This window comes from Pangasianodon hypophthalmus, chromosome 4 (assembly GCF_027358585.1).
Source record: "Pangasianodon hypophthalmus isolate fPanHyp1 chromosome 4, fPanHyp1.pri, whole genome shotgun sequence".
Taxonomy (NCBI): domain Eukaryota; kingdom Metazoa; phylum Chordata; class Actinopteri; order Siluriformes; family Pangasiidae; genus Pangasianodon; species Pangasianodon hypophthalmus.
Window position 1 is genome coordinate 3,280,063 of NC_069713.1, and position 8,700 is coordinate 3,288,762.

General features: G+C 34.1%; 1 long non-coding RNA gene across 1 annotated transcript; it reads right to left on the reverse strand.

Moving 5' to 3' along the window:
* Positions 1-4,082: 4,082 nt before the first annotated feature.
* Positions 4,083-8,323, reverse strand: LOC113524008 (uncharacterized). Its single transcript, XR_003402482.3, has 4 exons — positions 8,253-8,323; positions 6,910-8,099; positions 5,159-5,267; positions 4,083-4,172 (listed from the first exon to the last, which is right to left on the reverse strand). It is a non-coding gene; the product is annotated as an uncharacterized LOC113524008 (long non-coding RNA).
* Between the last annotated feature and the right edge of the window lie 377 nt (positions 8,324-8,700).

The window sequence follows — 8,700 nt, forward strand, 5'->3', positions numbered from 1 at the left end:
CATGGCGCCGGAAATTGAGTCATCAGTGACCCAATGTGTTGAGCCAGGATCATTACCAGTCCCTGAACTCATGTACACGATATACTGATTCACCACCTAGGGAGCTGATTGAGACGCAGCCGTTGTTTAATACTTTTGGCACACAATTGACTCCATAATGTCTCTTTGTTCACTGTAAATAAACCCTGACACACATACATTACATATACAGGAAGTCAAATCTTTCATACCTATGTGTCAACAAAGACTAATGACAAATGAACATTATCCTATCACAGTATTAATAACTTGACTAATGATATCTTACTGGAAGCCGGCCGGGTCACAGGCATTGCTCGTGTCTTCTTTAGGAACTGTAATGACTTGTACTATTGTCCGTTTGAAATAGACACAGCACTGCAGCATTGTTGGTGCTGTGGGAAAAAATTATCCATGTGGCTAATGAGAAAAGCTTAAAATAAAGAACAATGTTGACATAAAAAATTAAATTTTTTACATGTACATGTATTAGTGAGTTGACAACTTATTTTAAGAAGTTTGTCAAACTGAAAAGAAAGAAACCTGTCTCAGTTTATTAATATATGGATTTTGAACAAACAGTCTTGCTTTCACCTAACAACAAAAAAGTATTAAGTTAGGAATACTTGAAAATGTAGTGAGCAAACTTAAAAAGCTGAGAACAGGGCTGGACCTTGTCTGAACATGCCAGAGCCAGACCACGCCTACAGGAGGAGAAACGACAGCAGAAACGAACAACGAAGGAACAAGCGCGAGTGCAAAAATCAAAGGTACATACTGAGGAGCCTAACTATTTTTATTTGTTTTACTAGCAGCAGCTATCAAACTATATCGGCACACAGTGCAAAAAAATTGTTGTCACAGGACGCTAAATTTTAAAGTAACGTTACAGCTTGCCCCTTGCTAATTCGACCATTGGAAAGTTGACTTCAGCTAGCTAGCTAGCGTCTTCTAAGTTAGCTACAGCATGCCCTTTGCTAATTTGGAGTTAGTGAAGGTGACTGCTAGCTATCGTGTGTCTTCACTTTTCTTATGTTTTGTTTTACAGTGGCAGCCGAATGACTGTAATCCGCACTGAATGTTTGTAGCATTAGTTCAAACACTGCACATGTTTGAAAATAAGTCTTGCATTGTCCTAATTTAAATTTGGCACTATTGATGAAAGTTTGGGGATCATTTGACATTTTCAACTAAATCTGTAACAAATGTAGGTTACTAAACCTTTTTTTTCTGCGGAGGAGTTTGATTCTGTTGTAGAAGCGCCATTTTGTTCATTCTTACGTCAGCGCTTGAACGATCTTGTGACGTGTTTGTACGTAAGAACATTTTTTATTTAACAACGTTTGATAGACAAGTTTAGACACAGTTAGACCAATTTCACTGAATCTCCAAATAGTTTGTCTTTGCATTTCCACCAGAGCGTGATTCAATAAACAATGATCATAAAATTGAAATTGCTGTGTTTTTTTATTCTGACAGAATTGAAATTGGTTACTATTACTCAAAAAATTAAGGTAACAATTTGCATGGACATTTCTGAGTAGACTGAAAGCAAAATAAATAAGATAGAACAGCTTAAATTAACTAATTTCAACACATAATATTATTAAGTTGGCTCAACTTAATTAAGCTTTTAGAGGACAATTCAGATCATGTTGGTTGTGCTAAAAAAATTGAGTTGAGCTAACTAGAAAAGTCTCACAATATTTACTCAAAAATGGCTTGAGTTGAAATAACTTCAAAAGATCCATGCAAATTGTTATCTCAATTTTTTAAGTTGAGTCAGTGTATTATTTTTTAGAGTGTATTATCAAAAAATGCCTTATTTAAAATTAAACAGTAAATAAAAGCTACAATAATAATTACAAACAATGCTTTTGATTTTAAAATCAAATGATACATCTTCGATGTGATTTAAAAAAAAAAAAATCAAGGGTTTGTTAATATGTGTTATACACCATGCTGTTCTAGAGTTCTGCATTCTGATTGGTCAGGAGGTGTTGATTAGTTTTCTATAACAGCAGCTCTGACAGTAGTGCAGGTTTATATTAATGCACTCACTCTAATACGTTATCGTTTCTATAGAAACAGCTCATTCGCAGTGACTTGTACAGCGGAAACACCACATAACGGATGAAAATGTGTGTAACTGTTGATATGGTGAAGTTTTCTCTAAGGAGATGGTTATTTAACATTTACGGAAGGAGTCTCCAGTACCAGCGCTTTATAACAGTCAGAGGAAAAGCTGTAACTTTTCCGACATCTTCAGGAGTTTTTCTTATTAACTTCAATAGAGAATGGCTGTTTACATTGTAGTTGCTACAGAGTAAGAGAGAACAACATTAAATCTAACTATATCCCTTTATAATGCATTTATAATGTTGTTCATTAAAAAATTGAATATTGTAATTGTTGGCAAAATGCCGTGATTTAAGCAGAATAACACACTCCAGATCACGCTGTTATACGAAAATAACGCACTTCGGGGTGGTAAGGACACACATCACATGCACACTTTTTCTCCTTAATTGACCCACTTGCACAGTATTTAAAAAAAACATATTTGTCAAAATGTCGAATCTAAATAAAAATAATTGCAATTGTAAGCATTTTTATCTCTATTTACAAAAATTTGAATTTTCTAAGTTTGTGCTTCAAGCACACCTTTCAAAAAAAAGGTGTTTAAAAGCAAGTGTATTTTATGAAATGAAATGAGATTTTAAGTAAAAGTGTATTTCACAGAAATGTATCTTTAAAAAGTATACTATATTAAATTTTATTTAAGTGAGATCAAAGTGTACTTGCCAGCATTAAAGATTAATATAATTTTAGCATATTTTAAATTAAGTTATTACATTTTTTAGTATATTTTAGTATAATAAAAATGAATGAATGAATGAATGAAGGAAAAATGAATGAATGAACGAATGAATGAATGAATTTTAAGGACTAAGTTATTACATTTTTTAGTATATTCACAACATACTTGGACAAAGTTCAGTGTATTTTAAATAAAATTATAAAACAGATAGATTGTACCAGTCAATATCCCTATCCTTAACTATGGTCATGAGCTGTGGGTAGCGGACGAAAGAATAAAAATGAATGAATGAATGAATGAATGAAGGAAAAATGAATGAATGAATGAATGAATGAAGGAAAAATGAATGAATGAACGAATGAATGAATGAATTTTAAGGACTAATGGTCCATTAGATGGTCAGATATAGGATCTTGTTCCAATGACTGTGGCAATGACACATTAATTTAATTAATGTACAATTTCACATGTATTTGTATTCTAAAAACTGAAAATGCAAAAAATGTAGTAATAGTCCTGAAATGCCCATGATTGAAAGATAGATCTAATTTGTTTGTTACATTTATTTTTGTGACTTACCTCCATATAGGCCAGCACTGAAAATTTCATCATAATCATAATAAGGAAGAAAAAGCACATTATACACAGGTTTCCATGGTTTACAGCAAGGTTCTTGCTGTATCTTATTCCATACAGAGCTATACTGGTTTTTATTCTAGCCAAGCAAGAGCCACTCCTGAATCCTCTTGTTTAATCAATCCATTTTGCTCTTCAAACAACTACGACGGCTGGAATGAAAAATCTGCAGCCACACTGAGACACATCTGTTTCGACCTTAAACAGAGAATAGGTGCATACATCTCTCTTCATTCATCTTAAAACATTCTGTTTTTCAATGCCATCAGCTAAATAATTTACATAAAGGCATGTGATTGGATAAATTGAATCAGAGGATCTGCTACAGAAGCTGTGCTGGTTCATTTAAAAAAATAGAATTGATGAAATATAGTCAATTTTTTTTCATGTACTGCATTGATCGGTTCTACTGCAGTATTTTTCAAACAAGAATGAATCCAGTTAGTTTCTCCCTCATCCTCCTCTCTATCAGAACCTCCAGAGCATCCAGGCTTCGTCTCACTACAGACCCTGGCTTCCTGATATCTTTTAGTTCTAATATTGACCAAGCAAAGACAATCACAGTGCTCGAAGTATGAACTCGGCTGAGTGTGAACCTCTACCTCCATTCTCACACCACGTATTCCTTTCCATTATCCACCGCATCCATGCAGCATGACGATCTTCACATGCAACAAAACCAGCTTCAGTGTCGACCCTGCAGAAAAGAAAAGATTTGCTTCAGTGATTAACCATTTTAAACCAAGTCTGGAGTCTGGAGTCTCATCAACCGTAGTCAGTGGGCATCAAACTGGACGTCAAACTGGACACGAATTACTTTATTCATAGTTTCTTTGCAGGAGTGTTTACATTAAAAATGTGGTGTTCATGAAAATCCAGTTATTAGGGAAGAGTGTTTGTTTCCTACATTTCACTCCTAAAGAAACTCATTAATGTGAACATTGATTGATTGGCTTTAAGTCAAATAGCTGGCAATGAAGTACTGCAAATTTATATAAGGATTACGCTGTCAAGTTGTAATCACTTACACTATATGGCCAAAAGTTTGTGTACATCTGACCATCACATTCATATTTGTTGAACATTCCTGGATGTTCAGGTCTGGGCCTTTTAGTTCCAGTGAAGGGAAATCATAATGCTACAGCATACAGAGATATTCTATGCAATTGTATGCTTTCATGTTTGTGGCAGCAGAAAAAAAATCCATAAATTGAAACAAATAAGAGAAACTGTATTTAGGACAAAAATATTGGAACTGTGTATCTGCTGTTGCAGGCACACTGCTGCTCTGTCATTGTGTAGTCATCATTTTGTTATTTTCAGCTCTCTTTGCCTTTTATGGGGTTTTGTGGGCGTGGCTAAATGTAAATCAGCAGTGAGTGCTTGATAATTTATGGCTGAGTTTTTTTTCTCAACGTACACATGCGAGTATGAATAAAATCAGCAAAACGTTTGTAAATCAGGATTTTTTAGTTCTGTTTGTCCACAAAAACATTTACACATAACTTTACTAAAAGACTGAAAAATGATGCTAGATAATCACAGAGAAAACAACAAAGGAACTGTAACTAAATCTAGAAAGATAACTGTGAACATAAAGCAATTAATAAAGAGTATAAAAAGTATTTCTAGTCACTTTAAAATAAATAAGTAAAATTAATAAAGAAATAGGAGAAATCTTACCTGCCTCCACGGTTTCGGCATTTAGCTTTCGTTTCTTTATACGCTTTTAAACCATCCAAAGTTACATAATAACTGGACTCGACACAGCATTCCTCTGGTGGCTTTGCACCTGTGTGTTATCAATAAAACACACCCATAATAAGCAGATTTTAATCTGTGATTAAAATATAAGACTGACACTGCTTGATGACTATATAAATAAAATGAGACTTTATTCAACAATAAAATACATGAAACATCAGATAATTAACACATTATCACAATGTGTGAGCTTTTTTAAAAAAGAAATATTTAACTAAAAGAAAATATATTCAAATGATTCAATTGTTACTAAAAGAACTGTTTGTTAAAGCCTATTTGTGATCGCTGTTTCTGTGGTGTAATTGCTGTCACAGGAGCATTCGTACAATTTAAAAGCAACATTTACCAAATTAACATTTTTTAATTAACAATTTTTACAAAAAAAAAAAATACTTTTTAACATTTGGTCTTTAGAGCAGTGACAGGCATCATATCACAGAAGTTATTTCAAAACACACATACACACACATTTCCCTAAATTTGGGGATCAATAAGTAGATTTTTTTTACTAGTTTCCGTGACTCTTCTCTGTCCGAATCTTTCCTCTCTCTGTTGCATCTACAAAGCATTTAATTAACATATTTAATTGAAAAAAGGACACACTCAGACTTGACAAACTCAGAGACAAAAAAATTTAGTTAGTCAAGAAAATCAGGTCCTATAAGGCAAAATTTTGTCCAGACATGGCCTAGCAACATTTCAGTCTGTGTTGAGATATAACTACCTTGGGTAAACAGATTGTAATTTATAAATCAGCCTACATACAGTATAATACTGTTACCCAAAAAAAGTGCTTATCCACACCTTTATCAACTTTTTTTTCCCCAAACGACAGATTGCCTTAGCCCCGATCAGTTAACATTCACTATTCCACATTTACTGTAAATCATTACATACAAACAGTAAAGAAATAAAATTATACACTAAATAACCAGGCAAAGGCATTCCATAAGATTTTATATCAAGCATTTTAAACATGCTTTTAAAACAAGTTTTACTTCAAAGAGGAACAAAAAAACTAGATAAAGAACAAGTTTATTCATCCATCATTCACAGGAGCATTTACACATGAAACGTGGTATTCATGGAAATCCAATTAGCTGTGAAAAATGTTCGTATTTTACTTTTCACTCCTGAATGTCTGTACATGTACGTATCAGGAGACCCATTAATGTGAGTATAAATACAGATTGTCACTTGTTTCATATTAATGACTTGGAAGGAAGTGATTCCAAAACATATCCATAAATTAAAGACCAATAAGACTAGGCATTTATTAGACAAAAGTAATGGCACTCTATAAAAGGAGGAAGATTTAATGTGTGTCTGTGATAGCTGACCTACTCCAGTGGCTGAACTGCATCACTGGAAATTTAGCACATGCCGTGCTTAGGAGGTGCTCTTTACCTGTTTAGCTGCCATTTTGTTATTTTCATTATTCTCTTTACTGAGTTTTGTGGGCGTGGCTAAATGTAAATTGTCTGTGCCATGAACACACTTAGTAATTCATGGCTGATTGGACTTCATCAACATATGCATGTGAGTACAAAGAAAATCCATAGTACTAATTGGTACCACAAAATGTTCCAATCCAATCCAAACTCACAATTTCTCTAAATGGATTTAAATCTGTAAAATGAACATGTGTTGTTATTTTTTACTAGACTTACGAGAAGTTACTTGCGATGTCACTGTGTGTTGTTGTTCCTCTCTGTATTCCTGTGGAGCTGGTGAACTGGTAGCTAAAAAAAAACATAACTTACAGCAATGATCCTCTTACTGTTCATATCAGGTTCATTCTATGGCTACAATAATACTAATATATATATAATACTTATATATAAATATAAGTAATGTTACTTATTTTACTTATATTACTTACCTAGTAATGTTACTAGTGCAGATGGTAATGTTAGAACAAAGGCCTATTTTTTTGTGGGGCTGAAAATTTACAAATATAGTACAGCCAAAAACAAGCATAATATTAAAATAATAATAATAATAATAATAATAATAATAAGTGAATACAGCTGAAATTGGCAATCTGCGGGGTCCAAGCACTCCTCGCAAATAACTCCCCCGTGGCCAGTTCTTGCCCAGGTACACAGAACAATAAAAAGAAGAGAGATGAAGATACTTATCAAGTATCGTGAGGATTACTGCAATCTGAATCTGGCTATGTTTTTGATGTTTGCAAAAGTAGATTTTGCATATTATGCAAATTAGCTAAAAACCTAAGTGGGTGGAGCTTGAGGAAATGGTTCTTGAGGATTTGTTGTTTGGGGGAACCCAAGGAATCAGGGTAAAGAAGAATGTTGTTTGTAGGACTCACGGTTCATGAGATATGAACCAAAACGTAAAACCCTGTATTGGCTGAGTAGCGGGAGGGAGCTCTACCTGTTGACTAAGCTTCATGTCTCTACGACTTGGACTGCACAATTCCTTTTATGGCAGAAGAAGAAGAAGATCATGACAATTACAATATGGTTCCAGCACCTTCTGTGTTTGGAGCCTTAATAATAAACATCAGTGACAGGAATACAGAATATTAGTGTTTGAAAAAACATGGTGCCACAGACCCTATCAAATCCACTGTGGTGTAATAGAAAAAAAACTAAAACAACTAAATCTGTTAATAAGATTAGATTAGGTGCCAGGTGTTTGTTATATTTAAATTTGTGACTTCTCTGTAGTTACACAGCAATGATGTATGATGGAAATAAAAGGAGGATGTCTGCTGAAAACGTCTTACTAAAAGAGCAAAAGACATTTAGTCATACGCTTCCTCTTGAGTTTCAGTCGAGATCTCAGCAAACGCATGCCCTGTCCTCACATCTGCCACCTTACTGATCCGTCATGTCTAGGTATATTTGAAGAAAAGTACAATAGGTTAATATTCACATTGGCTTAACTGTCTAGCTACTACAGTGTTAATAAATAACTTTGGCAATATGAACATCACAGCACTTTGCATTAGACACAAACCAGAAAAATGTGCGTGGAGATTTTCTACCTTGCACTTTTGGGTATCCTTGTACGTGTCCACGTGTATCCTTGTTTAAACAGAAGTGAGTCAGTTCACCTGTGTTAAAAAGAAGACAAACATTCAGAAATACGGCTTAAGATTCATGGTATTAAAAAAAATGCCAAAAGTTTATGTTTAACTTGCTGTTGCCTTTTGTTTGGGACTGAAGAGCGAGCAGAAACAGAAGGAGAGAAAATGAAAAGGAGAACATGACTGCTGCTGCTGCTGCTGGTGATGAAGCCGTTGGTTTTATGAGGCAAAAAAATGGCCAGCCTGTTTTAGAGAGTGCACATAGTAAAGAAATTGAGTTTTTTTTAAAATCCTCTACAGGAAACCGTTTGGTTTTTAACCCTAAGAGTAAAAAAAAAAAACCTGCTTTCACAGGAAACCTGTTATCACACAGTTATCAGATGTTGTCAGAGAGAAACAAACGCTT